Raw genomic sequence first — 19940 nt, 5'->3', positions numbered from 1 at the left:
CAAGTCATTAATCAGTAAGGCCCTGTTAGAAGTGTCATTTTTTGACTAACTTGCTAATTTGTAATCCCCCCCGCCCCCCGCCCCCCCCCAATTCAGTTAACACTGCTGTATGGAACAACATGGTTTCATAAGGGGAAGAACATAAAAGAGCCCACTGTTCATGCAAACCCTTGAGAATTTCTGGTGACATGGGCACCCTATCATGTCTAATCCCCTGGATCCTGGCCCCTGGTCTTTGGCAGCAAAGGCTAAGGCAGACAACTTATTCCTAATGGTTTGAGGCATGAGCCCTTTATTGTGTAGATAATATGTTCCACTAGTACAGGCCACATGGGGCTTAAACTGTGAGCATGTTGAAACCTCTCAAAAACCTTGCATGTATTTCTATAATTGGAGCACATGTTATCTGAAAGTGAAGTACTTATGGTCCTTGCCACTTCACCCTTCCAAGCATCCACAGTTCTTATGGCATCGCTGCCAGGTTGAGGTCTGCCTCTGGAGCCAGCTGTCTGAAACGGCACATCTGTTGGCAGGAAAGGGCATCACCAATTTCATTGTCGACCCTGGGGACATGGAAAGCCATGAAAAGTACGTAATGTATCTAATAGTTAAGAACAAAAACCCTAACCAAGCTCATGACACAAGGGGACCTGGATGACAAATGATTGATCACCTGCACTGTTGCTGCAATATCACACCAAAAATGGACAGATGAAATGGCGAATTTGTCCACCCAAATGTGAACTGCTACCCTATTGGAAAAAATTCCAAAAAAGTGAGGTCAGCGGAAAGGCCAATGAGCATCCAGTCATGTGGCCACAATTGTGCATACCAATGATTGTTAAAATACACTCCAAAGCCAATAGAGCCTGCTGCATTGGAGGTGACCTGTAAGGCCCTGAAAAGCCCCAATGTCCCTCCAAAAGGATACACCATTGAAGGATTCCAGGAATGAAAGCAACTCATGTAAATCTTGTTTGATTTCAGTGGTCACCCATATCCTGTGATGTGGTTAAGAAACACCAATAGTTGCAGAACACAAACGCCTAAGAAAGGCTCAGCCTGGGGCAATTACCCTGCAGGCAAAATTCAAGTGGCCAATCAATTCCTGAAACTCTCAAAGGGTAGCTTTGCATAACTGCAGGAATTTATAAATCCTTTCCTTAATGTTGGTTAATTTATTCTTTGATAGTCTGGAACACTGGTTTATAGTGTCAATTTCAATGCCCAAAAAATTAGACAGGTGGTGGGACCCTCAGTCTTCTCATGCGCTAATGGGTCTCTTAAATTGTCAGAGAGTAGTGCAAATTGTTGCATCAGGAGATGCCATTGGCCCAACCCTGCCCTACCAACAAACAAAAAATCTTCTAAATAATGAATCACCCCTTGAAGCTCAGATTGCATACGTATGGCCCACTCTACAAAGGTACTAAAGGCTTTGAATGCTGAGCAGGATATTGTCATGGGCCAAGAGCTGCAGGACTGTTACCTGGAGGAAGAGTCTGATGAGGAGGCTGAGTAAGGGGCCCAAGCAAGTATTCCAGACAGGGAACAACCTGCAGCTCTCCCGGTTGCAAGCAGCCAGCCCTTTGTGTTGAAGAGCTTCAGCCAGCTCATCCTGTGGAATTGCAGCCTCAGCCAGCAGGATGAAGGCATGACTCACCTGCTGATGAGACAGAGAACATAGCTGGGGCCTTAAGTACTCAATCAAGGAGGAGGAACAAAAGGATTCAACACAAGATAGAGCTAAGACATTTAGCCAGGCTGCAGGCTAAGTGGCAAGCAGTCAAGCTCTGATTAGAACAAGCTGGTATCAGGCTATTTAAAATCTGAGTTTGCCTAAAGAGTTGCTGGAAGCAACTTATTTGTTTCCTGGCCAGTATTCTTGTTACTTGTTTCTAGACTCCTGCATCCCTACTTCAGAACTTCTGGCTTCTTTGCCCTTTGGACTGTATTGACTTTGATTCCTGTTGGCTCCCTTAACTTGGACTGCTTGATGCACACCTTTCTCTTAATGGACTCTCACAAGCAAGGACAATTTCTATCTGCTTGTGATTAGTTGCCTCTGCCTGCATTATCAGTTGGAGGTTGCCTCCCAGCCAGCCTGTGTGCGCGTTTGGTGAACCAGGACAGATATAGAACAGCCCATGGGAAGGGCCCTGTCCATATAAAATTTGTGTTTGAACAAAAAACCCAATAGCTCAAAATCTTGAAGGTGAACTGGTAACAATCTGAAAGCAGATTTAATATCACACTTTCCAAGCTCAGCAGCGAAGCCTTTACTACATATAGATTTACTACATACTATCATTGACTGAATCACCCCTTGGAAATGATAAGAGGTGTATTAATCTATATTCCCCTGGGGCCTTTTGAGGGACAATGCCTAATGGAGACTCTCTCAAATTAGGGACTGGGGGTGAAGAATAGGGACCGATAACTCTCCCTTTCTCAACTTCCTTTTGTATCTTAGCCCTAACTATATCCTCTAAGGCTGAGCCTAATACTGAACACAAATTCTTCAAATGATAAAATCTATGTAATACAGATGATTTGTACCTTCTGAGGCTCACTAGTTAAATTGTTTGCTTCCAAAAGAAATGCAAAATATTTGTATGTGGGCATGCACATACACAAAAAGATCAATCACTACTTTCTAAATTTGATACTTTTAATTAAAAAAAAAGCAACAGAGTAAGAAAGCCACACAATCCTGAATTATTGGATTGGGTCATATTGTTCCCAGCCTATGCCATTGTTTTTGTGAATGTATGTTGTGATAATGATCTCTTTGCTATTTATTATTCATCTGCCATAGTGAAATATTTATAGCTGTTGAGGTCCATTCCTTTCCTGAGTACGGTACTTGGGCATTTCTTAGGAATGATATGCATGGTAGCCTTTCTAGTTGCCACTCCCATTACTGGCATCCTGAACATTTCCTCTAAATATGATACTTTTCCAGAGCAATGATTGCTCTGCGGGAGAGGTATTTCATGGACATCAGCTCCCAGAATCCCATAGCAGGTATACTAGTTGCCTATCATGACTGAAGGGTTCTGGGAATGGTAGTCTAAAATATATCTTTTTCTTCTGTGAAATTGTTGAGTGAGAAGTAAGTTTTCCCTGCCTTTCAGGTGTAAGGGGATTGAGAGTAAATCCTGTAGGCAGTGGAGGATGATTAAGGTGGGGTGAAGAAAGGATGAGAAGGGAAGGGATATGAGCATGGGGACTGGAAGGTTGAAAGAAGCAAGGGAGGGAATCATTTTGAGGGTGCAGAGTGAGACAAGGATAGAAGTAGGAAGGAAATAAGAGAGAGGGAAGTGGGTGGATCAGAGTGGAGTGAATGTAGCAGAGATTTGAATTTGGTCTCCTTGTTCCAAGTCCAGCACTTTAAACATTACTCTGTACTGGTTCTGGAAGATCAATGATAACTATAAAAATAGTATTACTATGAATAGTATGAAACACAGCAGAAGAAAAAAATGCAACAGTGTGTGTAATGTGCATGATTTAAATAAATTGCATAATATGCAAACTGCATGTCCAGATTTGTGGAACTGGAACATGGCAACTATTACAGGAAAGGAACTGGCTTTCGCCCTCCAACTCCAAGCTGTATTGGATGAAACTGATTATGGGGACCCATTTTAAATTGGCTTTAGGATGGGATACGGTGTTGAGACAGCCATGGTCACCTTAGTCAATGGTCTCTGTCTGGGCATCGATGAGGGAAATATGACCTTGTTGGTGCTCTTGGACATTGCAGTGGCTTTCGATACCATTGACCATGGTATCCTTTTGGAATGCCTGAGGGAGTTAGGTATCGGGGGCACTGCGCTCTATTGGCTCTGTTCCTACCTCTCGGGCAGATTCCAGATGGTGAACCTGGGGGACTCATGCTCTTCTAAAAGAGAGCTGCCATCTGGCATCTCTCAGGGTGCCATTCTGTCCCCCATGCTGTTTAACATTTACATGAAACAGCTGGGAGAGATCATCCGGAGACATGGGGCGTGGTGTTATCAGTATGCTGATGACACCCAAATCTACTTCTCTATGTCTCCGACTGCTCCAGTGACTAAGAATGGCATCTCTCCTCTGGATGCCTGTCTTAAGTCAGTAATGGACTGGATGAGGGAAAACAAACTCAAGCTGAATCCAGAGAAAACAGAGATGCTTGCAATAGGTATCCCAAGTCCAGGGATGGAGATTTGTCAACCAGTCCTGCACGGGGTGACACTTCCCCTAAAGGACAAAGTTTGCTGTCTGGGGGTTCTTCTAGATCCATCTCTACAGTTATCATCTCAAATAAATAATAATAAATAAAAATTTTATTTGTATACCGCCCTTCCTATGATCAGGGCGGTGAACAGCAGGTTAAACAAATACAAATACATATATCAATACAATACAATAAACTCAAACTGTTAAAACCAATATTAAAACCCCATCAACCAGCTACCATTGCTGTCAGAGGGGGGGAAGACTAGCTGGAACTTGTTTCAGGGAATGCTAGTCGGAACAGGAAGGTTTTTAATTCCTTCCTGAACTGGGCCAGGGAGGTGGCCGAGCGGAGCTCTATGGGCAGCGTGTTCCAGAGGGTCGGGGCGATGATGGTATATGACCTCCTTGCTGTGGAGGCTAATCTAGCCCCTGGGACCCTCAGTAGTTGCTGCCCAGATGTTCTGAGGGTGCGGGGCGGAATGTATGGGGAGAGGCGGTCCTCAAGGTATCCCGGGCCCAAGCCATGTAGGGCTTTATAGGTTATAACCAACACCTTGTATTGTGCCCGGAAGCGAATGGGCAGCCAATGCAGATCTTTAAGTACAGGTGTAATGTGACTGGTCCTGGCAGTACCAGTGACCAGTCTGGCTGCCATATTCTGTACCATCTGTAGCTTCCGGGTGTGGTACAAGGGTTGCCCCATGTAGAGCACATTGCAGAAATCCAATCTAGAGGTTACCAGAGCATGTACTACCGTTTCAAGGTCTCTCTGGGCCAGGTATGGGTGCAGCTGGCGAATAAGCCGAAGCTGATAACAGGTGCTCTTGACCGTCGCATCCACCTGAGCTGTGAGGTGAAGCGACGAGTCAAGAAGCACCCCCAGACTGCGCACGGAGTCCTTCACAGGAAGCATGATCCCGTTCAGGACAGGTGGAACCACCGCCATTCCTGGACCAGGGGAACCTATCACAAGTACCTCCGTTTTCTCTGGATTCAGACTGAGTCGGTTTTCCCTCATCCAGCCCATTACTGACTCCAGACAGGCCACGAGAGGAGAGACGCCATCCTCAGCCACTACATCAGTTGGATACATAGAGAAGACTATTTGGGTGTCATCAGCGTACTGATAACCCCGCGCCCCATGTCTCTGGATGATCTCTCCCAGTGGTTTCATGTAAATGTTGAAAAGCATGGGAGACAGAATGGCTCCCTGAGGGACCCCAGATGTAAGGGCCCTCTTATCGGAGCACACGTCTCCCAGCTGCACCATCTGGAACCTCCCAGAGAGGTAGGACCGGAACCACTGGAGCGCAGTGCCCCCGATTCCCACCTCTACCAGGCGCTCCAGAAGGATACCATGGTCTATGGTATCGAAAGCCGCTGAGATGTCCAAGAGCACCAACAGGGACACGCTTCCCCTGTCGATGCCCAGACGGAGATCATTGACCAAGGCGACCATGGCCGTCTCAACCCTGTAACCCGCCCGAAAGCCAGTTTGAAATGGGTCCAGATAATCTGTTTCATCCAAGATCGATCGAAGCTGGATTGCAACCGCCCTCTCGATCACCTTCCCCAAGAATGGCAGCAGCGAGACTGGACGATAATTACTATGTATCAGGGGGTCGAGGGAGGGCTTTTTTAACAGCGGTTTTATAGTGGCCAATTTCAAGCTGGATGGAAATTGCCTGGCCCATCAAGTAGATGTGATGGCCAGAAGTGCCTGGTATCAACTTTGGTTGCTACGCCAGCTGTGCCCCTACCTGGACCAAAAGAAGTGGTACTTGCACTGGTTATCTCTCGTTTTGATTTCTGTAATGCGCTCTACATGAGGCTACCTTTGTACCAAGTTTGGAAACTTCAACTGGTGCAGAATGCGGCAGCCAGATTTTTCACTGGAACATCTAGGTCAGACCACATAACACCTGTACTAAAATCTCTTCACTGGCTGCCGATTAGTTTCCGGGTGCAGTACAAAGTGTTGGTCATTACCTTTAATGCCCTACATGGCTTGGGCCCGAGTTACTTGAAGGAATGCCTCTCCCTACACAATCCGCCCCGCACTCTCAGAACAACTGGTAAGAACCTATTGGATTACCCAAAGACTAGATTAAGATCTACTTCCCACAGGGCATTTACTGCTATGGCTCCCAAATTGTGGAATGGCTTGCTGGAGAAGATCCATCTTATTACCATCTTAGATGCTTTCAAAAAGGCACTCAAGATGGATCTCTTCCAGTGAGCCTATCCCCCTGATCTGCTATAACAGTTATAAGAAGACACTTCATTCTGATCATGTATGGGACACTAGATGTTGACATTTAATTTTTATAGGTTTATTGCTGTGTTTTTTAGATTTTATGTCATATGAATGTATTTTAACTGAATTGTAATCTAAAATTTACTGTTGTACTCCTGCCTTGATCCACAGCGAGAGGCAGGAAATATACAAATAAAAATTATTATTATTATTATTATTATTATTATTATTATTATTATTTCCTCCACTTCAGCTCGAGATAGCTGAAGGCTGTTTCCAGTGTCTAAGCTAACAGGTGACAGCCCAAGAGACTACCATCCATGGTATTCTGAGCAGTTTCATTCAGAAGACAACTTGTTAAATGTTATCAGCACTTCAGATTTCTCAGCAAACAAAGGTGTAAGGCCTTGTGGCTGGGGCAGGTGCATAGCCTATTGGCTTTCCCAGATTAGTTCAAGTGGTATTGTACAACAAAACTAGATTTTGTGTGTGTGAGAGAGAGAGAGGGGGGGGGGGGATGGATGGATATATGGAAAGAAGTAGCTACTCTGGTCCCGAGGTACCCCAGATTAATGACTGTAGAGGACTCTCTGTAGCTTTTACCCCACAAGTGTGAGCAGCCTCTTCCTTGTTGGCCAGAAAACAACTACTCAGGTCCCTGTGTGCTAAATATGCACAGCTGCATGTCTGGCATGTCTGATTCATTTCCAGAAGCCAGCTGCTGTGACATATAGAAAGAATCAGTGCTAAGAACATTCTCCTTAGCAAAACTCCCTCTTTTTGCCCTCTTCCTTCATTCTCTCACCCTCCTCTCTATGATGACTTTGTCAGCCTCCCTTACAGTCTCTCAGTAAGCCTTTCTTCTTCTGGGAAGGGTGGAGAACATCTCTTTTCAAGTAGGCTTAATTTTCCAGGTGGGTTTTCCCCAGGTTGTCGCAGTGCGAAAGTCTCCAATCCCACCCGCTTCCCCTGGAGGCAGTGATTCATAAAACTGGCTGGTCATGAGATTTTCCCACACCCTTCTTCACTGGCTGACACTCTCTCTTGCTTCTGGCCTGAAGAGGTTCCCCCTCCCCCTGCCTTGGTGCTCCCTTCTTCTGGGTTTGTCTGTGCAGCTGGAGAAAGAGGAAGAAGTGAGCTTGTTTGGAGCACCCTCTGTTTTCAGCTTCCTTAAGGATGGGCTAGAAAAATTAACGGTGATGATAAATGGGACAGGGCTGGCCAAGTCTCCCCAAAGCAGTCGGAGTGCAACTGTCAGACTCTTGCGAGCATAGCCTGACCTTCTGCAGAGCACCCAGCAGCTACCTTTGAAGTCAGTGGGGAGACACAGAGTTTTGCAGTTCTGGAAAATGCACATAAACACAGCTCATACATCTTATTCTTTTAAAAATTTGACATCTCTAGCCATGAGAGATCTCATGGCTTTATCCACTGCTTTTGTGTGACTGGCTCGATGAAACTTAACAGTGTAGTCTGACAGATTAGCCTAGGGGGAAATCCAACAAACCCGTGAGAAGGGATCTGCAAATTCTTTCATAAACTCAACATTTAAAAAGAGGTTAAAAATGAAAGTCAGAGAAAGCAAAACTGATGGATTCACCCAAGGTTTGTATTATCAATTGTGGGTGCCCAGAAAAGGCTGCGGGGGAGAGAACCGCCTCTCCCTCTCTCTCTTACCTGCTCCCTGATCGGCCACCCATCACCTAGCCAGACGGGCAGTGTTGTAGCCTCCAAAGGACCCCTTTAGGGTCTGCTGCAGCTGCTCTGCCAGCAGCCATGCCACACCCTAAATAGAAGGCACCACCTCCCCAGCAGCAGCCACTTCTGGTGTGTGTGTATTTTGATAAGCATCTGGCATAGTTGCTGGGCAAGCATGAAAGGGAGGTGACGGCCAGTCTCACAGGGTGTACCACCCTACCAGGGCTATCATTCAGTGTGGTCAGTCCTATGCACAGCCCCTGGTGACACACTTGTGTATTCAGCCATGATTCAGCCCTCTTTGATCCAATTTTGGAAGAAAGGTGGGATAGAAGTGTATTAAATAAATAAATAAATGTTTGTGGTGCTGAAGCGATGTTTTGCCACATTTCTCCCACACCCTCAACAGGATCCTTATTTTTAACAGCTATATGGCTAGCACCTCACCATCTAAGAAACCTATTGAGTTTCTATTCAATTCAATTCATTCATTCATTTATTCCATTCAGTTTGTCTTTTAAATGTGCATTAAAGTGCATTAATTTCTTTATAAATTCGAGAGAGAATTTGGGTAAGAAGAAAGTGAAACTGTCAGAATCATCCACACTTAATTCATGTAGATGTCAATCTAATGACTGAATAATGATTGAATATATTAAAAATCTTGATGATTTCAGTCTCATTTGGTTTTTAGCACAGCTGCTGGGGCAAAATTCAAGTCACATTCAAAGGCTGAATATTTGAATTCAGCCTTTGGAATTCAAAGTTGTTTTAAAAATTCTTCTGAAATTCAGCTTTGGTAGAACTGCTGGTTTAAAAATTAAAAAGCCCTTAACATTAACATTTCCTAACTAATTTGAAGGCTTGCTAATATCCTACATTTTTACATCTACATTGTTGGTGTTATTTGCGTAACCATCACTGATTATACTGATGTTACCATTTAGAATCAGTTCCTCCTAATGTTGAGGTGGAATCTCTTTTCCTGCAGCTTGGATCCATTGTTCCTGGTCCTGTTCTCTGGAGCAGCAGAAAACAAGCTTGCTCCCTCCTCAATATGACATCCCTTCAAATATTTAAACAGGGCTATCATATCACCTCTTAACCTTCTTTTCTCCAGGCTAAACATACCCAGTTCCCTAAGGCGTTCCTCATAGGGCTTAGTTTCTAGGCCCTTCACCATTTTAGTCGCCCTCCTTTGGACACGCTCCAGTTTCTCAATGTCCTTTTTGAATTGTGGTGCCCAGAACTGGACACAATATTCCAGGTGGGGCCTGACCAGAGCAGAAATTTTGAATTATTTCATTCCGACAGACTTTTAAAATATAAAGTTTTAAAAGAACAGGCTGAGAGTGCTATACTGCTTTAAACTGAACTGGTACAAATTGCTTTTTATCTTTTAATTGTATTTTATCTTCTTGAGAGTAGTTTTGAACCATTTAAATATTTTGGATACTTTAATCCCATTTTAATGTTGATTTTGCATGTTTTAAGCTTTATTATTCTTTTTAAAATTATATTCTGCCTTAATTACAATTGTGGGAGAATGATGAGATAATAATAACAAGCTATTTCAAACTAAAGGAAATTTTCTTGAAAAGCTGTTCTACTCCTCCTCCCCACAAAATTCAGTTACACTGTAGTTGTGAATGATCCCATCTGATGAAATAACTTACTTCTTATATAAACTCATGCCAAGTAAACAAGTCAGGGCACAATCCAACCAAATTAAGTAATCCCCACCCATCACCATTGAACACAAAGTCCAAATTGGCTTGATTCTCTTTCCCAAATCCAAGCTTAGACATGACAAAGCATGGGTGGTTTATGAGCAAAAGCTTAGGAATTTTCTGTTCACCTATTTTTAGTGCACTATCTGGTAAGGAGATTGCTGCAGTGGACAAATGCAAAAAATGCAACCCAGAGGTAGGCATAATCACTTTAACTGAGTTAAATGAACATAAATCGGTGAGAGGTTGTGACCATTTGTTCTGGATTTTCTTAAAAGTGTCTATGCCTTTGAGGGAGAAAATGATTGGTTTTGTCAAAGGCTTCGATGACTTGGAATATACTTCCTACAACTCCTCAGCTAGCATACAGTCGCTATGCTGACTGAGGGATTTTTAGGGTTGTAGTCAAAAAGTAACTTTTCCAAACTCTGTTGAGGGGATTTTGAGAATGAGTATTAAGAGGAGGAGGATTTGGAAATAACTAACATTCTATAGACAAAAGCATGAGTATCATATTAATCAAGATGTTTCAGTTCATAGAAATCAGGAATTAATCTTTTCTCAATCACTTTGAACTATAACAGTGTTAGAAGTGTAAGAATTCCCAACTGGTTCTGAACAGCTTAACACAATAAACTGAGTGATTATAAACAATAGCAATGGAAAGTAAATTGTGTTTAGCATTCTCTTCTGAAGAATTGTGTTTGTTAGAACTAAGATATAAGAAATTGCAATGGAAGTATGCGTGTGTTTGTGTGCAGAAACACAGATTGCAAAAAAAAAAAAAATGTTGATGGATTACTTTCCAGTATGTGGTGACTGTTGGGCGTTTGCATTCTCTTGAGAAAAGGAAAAGCCAAAAACTACAAAATGTGCTGGCAAGGCATAGGATCTCTCTTAATCCTTTTTTCCCTGCTATCCAATTTGTACTATAAGTAAGCATGAAACCACTTTGAATCTCTCACTCATTTTAATGTGTCTTCACATGTTTGTGATTTTGTAATGTAAATGTAGGTACAAAAAATAAGAAATTGTCTTGACCAAGGTAGGAGAGATTTCTCTAGCATTTAGTGGAGATCTCCACACGGTTTGACCAAAACCACAGAGTCAAAGAACTTCTGTCTCCCAACATAATCCAGAAAACTGAAACCCTAGAAGTGAAAATGCACATCTTCTTCTGTTCTTATGGAAATCTTTGGTAGCAGAGGATGGTGCAGTACACATATTTGACAATATGTGATTGACAATATTAGACATTTGCCAGAGCTATTTTGCTGCCTGACACAAAAAAATGGCACAAAATACACACACATCGGGGGTGGGTCTGGGATCTGGGTACATAATAACCAAAAACAGACAGGTTAATTTTGCACATAGAACACCAAATCCCACAAATACCTTTCCTTATTCCTGGTAGTAATTATCTAATAATAACAAATGAAATAACTAATAGTTTTCTGCCTTTCCATGACACTTAAATTGTGCAGCCTGAAGTGTTGTCTTCAGTAGCAGCTGGTGATTTCCATGTCAGTCAGGTGGTAAATCCACTCTTGTGTTTTAGTCTTCAATTTTATGCACCTTGGATCGTGCCTTTAAAATTTGGACTGAAACCTGCAGTAGATTCATTTCCCAGTTGAAATGGAGCCATCAGTGGGTGGGTTTGTCCCTGCCAGAGTAGGATGGGCATTGGGTGGCCAAATGGTGCAGTGCAGCAGCCATGCACTTCCCTTTAGTCAAGCAAGAGCCTCAGAAAAGTTAATTATCAAGGATTACTGAGACTGTCCATCGACCCTGAGCCTTTATGAGGTTAGTTTTGAAGATACAGTGCCATTAGTTAAAGGACGCATTCAGCAGTGGCATTCTAGGATTGGTGTCATCCGAGTGCAGTAGCTCATGCTGTCAGCCCCAACCACCCAATTCTGCCAGCCAGGCTGCCTCTGCTGCCCAGCAGTCCCTTCCAGGAATGCCAGGGCTGGTGGCCAAGAAGGAAAGGGATCTTACTGCTGAGTGGCAGTGCCAGCACCTCACCCCCACCAGCAGCCACAGTTGATGGACAGCTGATGTGCCCCTGGCTGGCAGAAAGTGGCAACCAAGGAGATCTTGGGATGGATGAGAATGACTGCCCTACCAACTGTTCTTAAGACACTCTGAGGTGGCACCTGATGTGATTCATACTCCCTGCACCCCCTAGTGACATCCCTGGTATACAGTTTGCTGCACTCCTCTCCTCAGCCTATGATATGCCTCACCATCAACCGCAAGATATGGCACCGGCTTACCATGAGCTTTGTGGCTACTGAGAGAAGAACTCTGGGTAGAGATGGATAGAAAGGAGAGAAATACCATATTTCTCTTTGTCCACTACTTTTGGGCCTCAAATTATTTATTTTAGGTTTCCAGATATTTTAGCATAAAATTCCCACAATCTCTTATGGATGACCATGCTGGGTGGGGCTGATGGGCTCTATGTGGAGGCCCCATACTCCAAACCAACACATCTTACTTGGAGAGATTTTGTCTATAAAATATGGTCCTGTGATGCTGTCCACACAATCACTTAATAAAAAAATAGGCACAATGTGGCAGAACAACACATTTCTATTATCTATATCCTGCCATAATGCCCCCCCCCCCCGGTATCCACACTGGGAGCAAAAATTAGAAAACGTGTAATTTAGTATACTTTCCACTGCATTATAATCTCAGACATGAGCATTAATTTTTCTTCATAGTAAATGCCAAGGAAAACACAAACACGGGATACATTACAAATGTTACCATATATGATTACATTACCTTCCAAATGTCAAAAATAAAATAAAATGTTCCTTCTTCTTGAGATCAGGAAAGGATCACTGAGATGTGTTCTGGTAAAGCCAGGTAAACCTTTCAGAGTACTCATTTCATAAGAGTCTGCAGAGGTCAGAGTCATAAATCCTCTTGATGTTCAGTGTGACTTTCTTCCTTGAAAGGATAACCATAATACTCTTAGCAATTGCCTTCTATGGCAACTAGTCCATTTGAAGCAGATGTCTGGAGTGAGCATGTATGGTAATGTTCAAGTGTGCTATAAATTTTGTCTTTGGGGAAAGTATATTTGGTAACTGTTCAGGTAGTTCAGATAACCTTCTCTGGGGAAAGTCTTTTTGAGTTTGTCCAAAGAAGCACTCAGAAGAAGAATGAGTTGTATTAGTTAACCAGGGACATTTATAACTGCAACATCTCAATGCCAGTGTCACTAAGCCCAGCAGTGCATTTTCTATTAATTCATTATACTAATGGGTCTCACATTCCTTTCTCCTTACCTATGCGAGAAGTATGAAAATTCTGGTGCTTCAGATGTTTTGAGTGTTAAGTCACAGAAGCTCAAGCCAGCATGGCCTAAGATAAGGGCTTGTGCAACTTGTAGTCTAAAATATTTGGAGGATAAATGTTCTTTACTTTTGGCCTATGAAGTGTGAGAAGCATCAGGTAGGAAGCATCTTGGCATTTATCTAGCGAACACTGCATTAATCCACATTTTATTTTTGCTAGATTTAAGGAAACTGATATCCATGTCCCATTTTGGAACAATTTCTAGGTTGCATGAGGTCCATATCTGATCTAGAATTGGAGGTTATTGACAGAGAACAAATGTTGTATGCAAGACCTCCCTGATTCAGTGTTTTTGACCTCTCCAGGAATGGTTGGAAAACTATGTCACTGATAACTGCTGCCAATCAGTATAGGCAATATTGAACTGCTAGGACTAAGGCAATGTCTGAATTGGCTGAATTTCTTTGAAGATGCCAGCCACAGATGCTGGCGAAACGTCAGGAATAAACCCTTCTAGAACATGGCCGCATAGCCCGAAAAACCCACAAAAAACTATAGATGCCAGCCATGAAGGCCTTCGACAATATTTTAATTGTTTCCCAAGTTATAGTGCTAAGTTTCAGTTTTAAAAATAACAATTCCAAACAGGAAACTTTCCAGAAGCTAAAAGAGGAAAATTTTCATAATTCTTGGATACATGCTTCAAAATTTGACTGTTATTGGATGTTGCCAAGTTGCAGTAGTCAGTTTCGAGTAAAAAAAATGGGAGGAGGCTTCCCTAAGAGCAAAGAATGAGGACTACCATAAGTCACTGGGGAATATTTTTAAGGATTAAAAAATAGGAGAGGGCTCTCCAAGGCACTGCAGCTAAGATCCTAAAGTGGCGAGGGGAAAGGAGGCTTTGTCAGGTGCAACTGATGGGATTTCTAAGCTGAGAAAGGAGTGGTTGAAAAATTGAAGACCTCTCAGTATCCTTTGGGTGTACCAAGCATGTTACGGACAATTCATTATGTAAATAACAAATGAAAACCCTTCAGTAAACATGTCATATTTGTAGAAGAGAAGAAGCAACAGCTCAGTGACAGAGCACAAGCTTTGTATGCAGACGATCCCAGGTTCAGTGCCTGATTTTTCAATTCAGGGCTAGAAAAGAACCCTGCAGTCTTTGTGGACAATGCTAGGCTAGACTGTCAATAAATCTTCTTGATATTCAGTGTGAGGTTTTTTCCTTGAAAGGATAACCTTAATACTCATAGCAATTGCCTTCTATGGCAACTAGTCCAATTTGACACAGATGTCTGGAGTAAGCATGTATGGTAATGTTCAACTGCCCTATAAATTTTGTCTTTGAGGAAAGTATATATGGTAACTGTTCAGGATTGCCTCACTTCTATAACTTCCTACATCTTTTTCCTAGCAATGCTGAAATCTACAACACTAGTCCTGGATCTTCTCTTAGTAGATTACATAACGGTTATCCATCCTAAATATGAATCACAGTATTTCATATTTACAGTGGATCCTTGTTATACGCTGGGGTTTGGTTCCAAGATCCCCCGTGTATAACAAAATCCGTGTATGCTCAAGTCCCATTAAATATAATGACATAGCAAAATGGTGTCCCTAATAAAAAATGGAACATCAAGGTAAATTTATACTTTTTTGGAACATTTTCAAACCGTGTATGCTTGAATCTGTGTATAAAAAATCCGTGTATAAGAAGGGCCGACTGTATTTGAATTTGACATTTTTCTGAGATGGAATGCTCTACTAAATATTATTGTACCATTTGAAATTTCACATGCAAGGACTGGCTATTTGAAAACGTGTGTGCACATACAAACACACACTCTCTCCATGTCAATATATGTTATGCTAGAAGCTTGTCTGTTGTGTATACCTTTCACAGGATATATAATTTTGATGTCCAAGTACTTTTCAATAAGCAGTGGTCCAGTCATGGAAGGGGCATGCTATATCAAACAATTGCCTATTGCTAAAGATCCTTTCCCAAATATCTCTCCTTTTAAGATTGGTTTTACATATTCTAATTAAAGGAGTAAGAAGTGGAGAGAAGAAGGAAGGTAAATTTCCTACTGAGTGGGGCAAAAATGTAGTCTGACATCACTTTCCATCTGATTGCCAAGGCTAGCAGGCACTCAATAAACATATCAGCATTGTTAAAATGATGCATGGTCTGAATTGTTGAAGGTAAAATATCATCAATAGATGTGTCATCATTGATCTCTCCCAGGCCTAGCAACTGAGAGATGAGTTCAGCCAGCAATCCTTGACGGAAATCCAAAGGGAAACAACACACAGGGACAGACAGCTGACAAATTCAGTATGGGGCCCATTAAAAACATGTGATGAATTTGCCAGGAAAGCATATATTTGTGCAAGAGGTGAGATGGTATCTGTCATAAATTTGTCAGCTGCATCATGGCAGTCTCAGGCCTGGTGTGAATAATGCCTGGCTATTTACAGGGTTTTTCTGGCAAGAACTCTATCAGTCACTCCAGGGTTATTTACAAAGCAATGTGTCTATCAGTTACAAGGACATGACTTTGCCTCAAAAAGATAACAAAAGAGGAAATCAGCCAGAGGCCTCCCAGTGAAAGATGCATCTTCTGCCTGAGGAGCCCTGGATTGGAATGAATGAGATGGACAGCAATAGGTCCTTCCTGGCAGAGTGCCTGGCATGGGCTGTAGTAGTACATTTACCCCGTTGATTAGATTAGAAATTATTAATAGGGGTCTATAGAGTAGAGCAAAGGGGTCATTTAGAGTTTAATTCTGTTCTCGGATAACTTCATTTCGGCTGATGGGATTGTTATTGGTACGGGTTTTATATGTTTATAGGAAACAATATACTCAATAATGAAGTCATGCATCCTTCTTGCAAGGTCAGGGGAGCTATTGTGCAGCCAGATTGAAGCCTTCACCATTGTGTTAATTAAGTAATAGCGATTTGACTTTGCCTCCTCGTAAAAAATGCATTTAAGGAGTGCCAAAAGAGCGGCTAAGCTGAAGAGGTGTTCCACTGATGGTGGTAAACAGCCAAACAAGCAGGCTTGGTCAGGATTGATAGGAGGCTCGAACCGAAGGAGCTGCAGGTTAAACCAGGGACTCACTGAGAGAGGAAAAGGCTTCCCTTCGGGCCGTTTGTTTTCATTTTCCTCCTTTGTATTTCCAGACCAGCATTCAGCAAGGACATTCATAAGGCAGCTTGCCAACCCTCCCCACAAAAAACAAAACCCCAAAACCAAAACAAAAAACTTTAGAAATCTAAACAGAAAGATAATGAACAACTGATAAGTAGTAACTTAAAAAATTAAAAATACATTAAGGCAATTGTCAGGGCCAGTATTACCATGAAGGGGAGTAAGGTGGCCACTTCAGGCAATAAATTTGTGTGCCATGAAAGGGCAGCAAAGGGCTATTTAAATTGTTATCACTATCCTTACTTTCTCAGTAACTGTGGAATCTTCTCCCTCATTTGCCAAAAATAATATGCCTGGCTTTGGGTAGTAAGCCCCATGACCAAGGTGGGTTGGGTTTGCTAGGCAGCAAAATGTCTTGGTTCAGCCCTGGCCATAGCAAATTATTCTAGTTAATTCCCAAATGCTTCTTGGAAGGAAAAATGTATCTGAAAAGAGTATAGGGAAGCATACTGCCAGTCTTTCTGAGAATGCATTATCCACAGCTTCAGGCCATCAGAGAATTGATATGTCAGCTGAAGCAAGGACTCAGTAGTGAACCCTTGACAGGATCACACAGGATAAAGTTTTCCTGTTTTATTTTATTTTTGTATTTTATCACCTCTTCCCTTGCCAGGGCTCCCAAGGTGACATACAGTAAATAGAAGTAGATAAAGCAAATAAAATTTTTAAAATGGACCAAAACAGCTATTTAAACAAATAAAAACACACCTAAAACAGGGAGAAAAGCTTTCCCTGATTTTAGAGACCAAAGGCTCGCTTAGCTGTCCAGCTGAAAACTCAAGAAGGGTGTTACCAAAATGGCTTGCTTTGGGAGAGAGTTTGTAAATTTATTTAATTTATTAAAATTTAGAATTTAAATTTTAAAAACCTTTAAAATGTAAGACTTTGCAGCTAAAGCTTAACAAGTGTTTTGCACTTCTTGTTTAAATAAATAAATAAATAAATAAATAAATAAAATAATATTTATACCTCGTCTTTCCATTAAGATCGAGGTGGCTAACAACATTAAAACACAATAAAGTAGAATATTCCAAAAAACCACCCACCCACTATAACTAATAAATCATTATTATAAACAATAACAATAAAACAATACTGTTAAAATTATTAAAAGAGACAAGACATAGGGGCGATTGAGATGCTAACCTGGGAAGGCCCGTTGAAAGGGATCTGTCTTGACTGCCTTTTTAAAGCTGTCAAGATTGGTAATATGGCGGGTCTCCTCTAGCAGGCCATTCCATAACTTGGGAGCGACAGAAGAGAAGGTCCTCTGGGTAACCGCAGCCAGCTTTGTTTTTGCTGGCTGCCATAGATTTCTCCCCGAGGACCTAAATGTAAGAGGTCGATTATTTGGAAGAAGGCGATCCTGTAGATAAGCTGGACCCAAGCCATGAAGGACTGTAAAGGTCATAACCAACACCATGTACTGTGCTCAGAAACGAATGGTGAGCCAATGAAGGGACTTTAAAATCGGTGTTATATGGTCACACCTGGAACTCCCAGTGACCAGTCTGGCTGCCATGTTTTGGACTAGTTGAAGTTTCCGAACTAGGCACAAGGGTAGCCCTATACAGAGCGCATTGCAGAAATCAAGTCGTGATTAGATTTTTTAAAGGAAAGGGGACATATGTTCTTTTTGGATAAGTTCAACAGGAACCTACACTTGTATACTACAAAATGTGAGTTCAGATTGGAAATGTTGAATCCTCATTTGTCGTCTTCTCTGCTATGAAGAGAAGAGACTGCAAACTGATTTCCCTCGACTCATAAGAGGATGAAGTATTTTATGGGCATTTTTCTTTAGGTATCTGTCATGTGCCCGCAAACTCCCTCACTGTTAGGAAATGTGAAAGACAGTAGTGTATCTCAAGTATAGTAATATGTTGAAAATTCATCAGTCCCACATCTGTCTGCACACACATGATCTAGCAGAACAAGAAAATAAATTGTCTTCTTTGCAAGGTACATAAAAGTAGTTCTACTAATAGATACTTGTGAATAATTAACACAGGTTAATTATATGCAAAAGGAAACAGGCAAAAGGAAAAGAAAAAGTACTACATTGTATCAGGGGACCATCTTACTAAGAGAGGTTCTTCTCACATATGCTTTTTCATGGCGAGAGAAAGAAATAAAATTAGGACAAATGAGACCCTCTCCCCCAAGAACAAAGGAAGGATAAACTGTAGAGGAAGAGAATAGGATATGGAACAACAACCAGGATGCTACTGTAAACATTTTGTGCCCAAATACCAATGTTCGACATGCAGTCTAACAATTAACAAGTATAGGCATGCAAAAGTTGCTAAATCTAACACTCAGGACCTACCAAAGACAAGGGCCCAGAAGGAGCTGGAACCCTCAGCAGTGATGGCCGATGATTCACTCAATCCAGAAGATCAAGTTTCTGCAGAAGAATGAGAAGCTGATCTGCTCCCACCCAACCTCAATCTCAAGAACAGTGACACTTCAAGAAGCAGAAGAGCATGGCCCTGCCAACAAGGACTACAACGCTGCAGCAGAAAACCAAGAGAGACCAAGATATTTCACATGTGGAGGCTTCCTGCTACATAACCTCTGAGTAGCTACAGCTTTGTTGTGGGTGGGATGTGAGCAGCACTGGGTTAGAGGCTGCTGGTGGTGATAACAGGAGCTGCTGGAAACAAGTCAAAATTTGCTCCGTTCCTGGCATTCTTCACATACATTTGGCTCCTGCATTATCTAGCCTTGGCCTGATAATGTGCTCCATCTCTAGTTTTCCCTCACATGCTTTCATGGAATGGCTTGGCAGGACTATTAGATGTTGCTTTCAGGTATTTTTTACTTGCTTTCTTTTCTGCCTGCTTTTAGTTCTGTTTTCTGAATACTGCTTTTGGATAGTCTAACATTGTTTGTTGACTTCTCAGCTCTCTCTCTCTGATACTACTGCCATTGCTATATATATTGGCACACTAAAATCAGGATAACATCCTCTAGTTAGGGTGGTAGGGTAATAGAAAGATTTTGGTCCTGTCCTACATCTCCTCCCTTCTGTCCTCTACATGAACTGGCTGGTATCAGGTGGGTATGACCATAGCCCCTACATACCCTCCAACTTTCCTGATTTAGAAGGGACTGTCCCAATTACCATATGTACTCGTCAATAAGTCGGAAAATTTAAGCCCACAAATGGGCTCCAAAATCCTAGGTATATATGGGTCAATATGGTAATACATCTCTGTGAGCCTTTCGAAAGCTGTGGAGAAGGGAAGGAGGCAAGAGAAGAGAGAAATTGCAGGTCTATGTCCCCTTTTTTGCAAGCCAGCAGCCTTGGGGAAAGTTGTGGGGAAAGGAGGCATAATGAGATATATGTACATTAATCCTTTCCGAATAAAAATTACTTCACAGTGGGCCTTTGGTATCTGCTGGAGTTTGGTTTCAGAACTCCCCCATGGATACTAAAATCAGTGGATGCTCAAGTTCTATTATATACAATGGCATAATAAAATGGTG

The 19940-nt window shown here is 42.1% G+C and overlaps 1 long non-coding RNA gene across 2 annotated transcripts; it reads right to left on the bottom strand.

Annotated features, from left to right (window-relative positions):
* Positions 1-293: 293 nt before the first annotated feature.
* Positions 294-19020, bottom strand: LOC149313497 (uncharacterized). Of its 2 annotated transcripts, none has more exons than XR_016281078.1 (4): positions 18778-19020; positions 12706-12873; positions 1490-1666; positions 294-563 (listed from the first exon to the last, which is right to left on the bottom strand). It is a non-coding gene; the product is annotated as an uncharacterized LOC149313497 (long non-coding RNA). The 2 variants fall into 2 exon arrangements; XR_016281077.1 differs by having other exon boundaries at positions 1490-1663.
* Between the last annotated feature and the right edge of the window lie 920 nt (positions 19021-19940).

Source organism: Sceloporus occidentalis, unplaced genomic scaffold, assembly GCF_023333645.1.
Source record: "Sceloporus occidentalis isolate IW3139 unplaced genomic scaffold, rSceOcc1.0.p SCAF_4, whole genome shotgun sequence".
NCBI lineage: Eukaryota > Metazoa > Chordata > Lepidosauria > Squamata > Phrynosomatidae > Sceloporus > Sceloporus occidentalis.
Note: the sequence above shows the minus strand (reverse complement) of the source record. Positions and strands in the feature narration are given on the sequence as shown.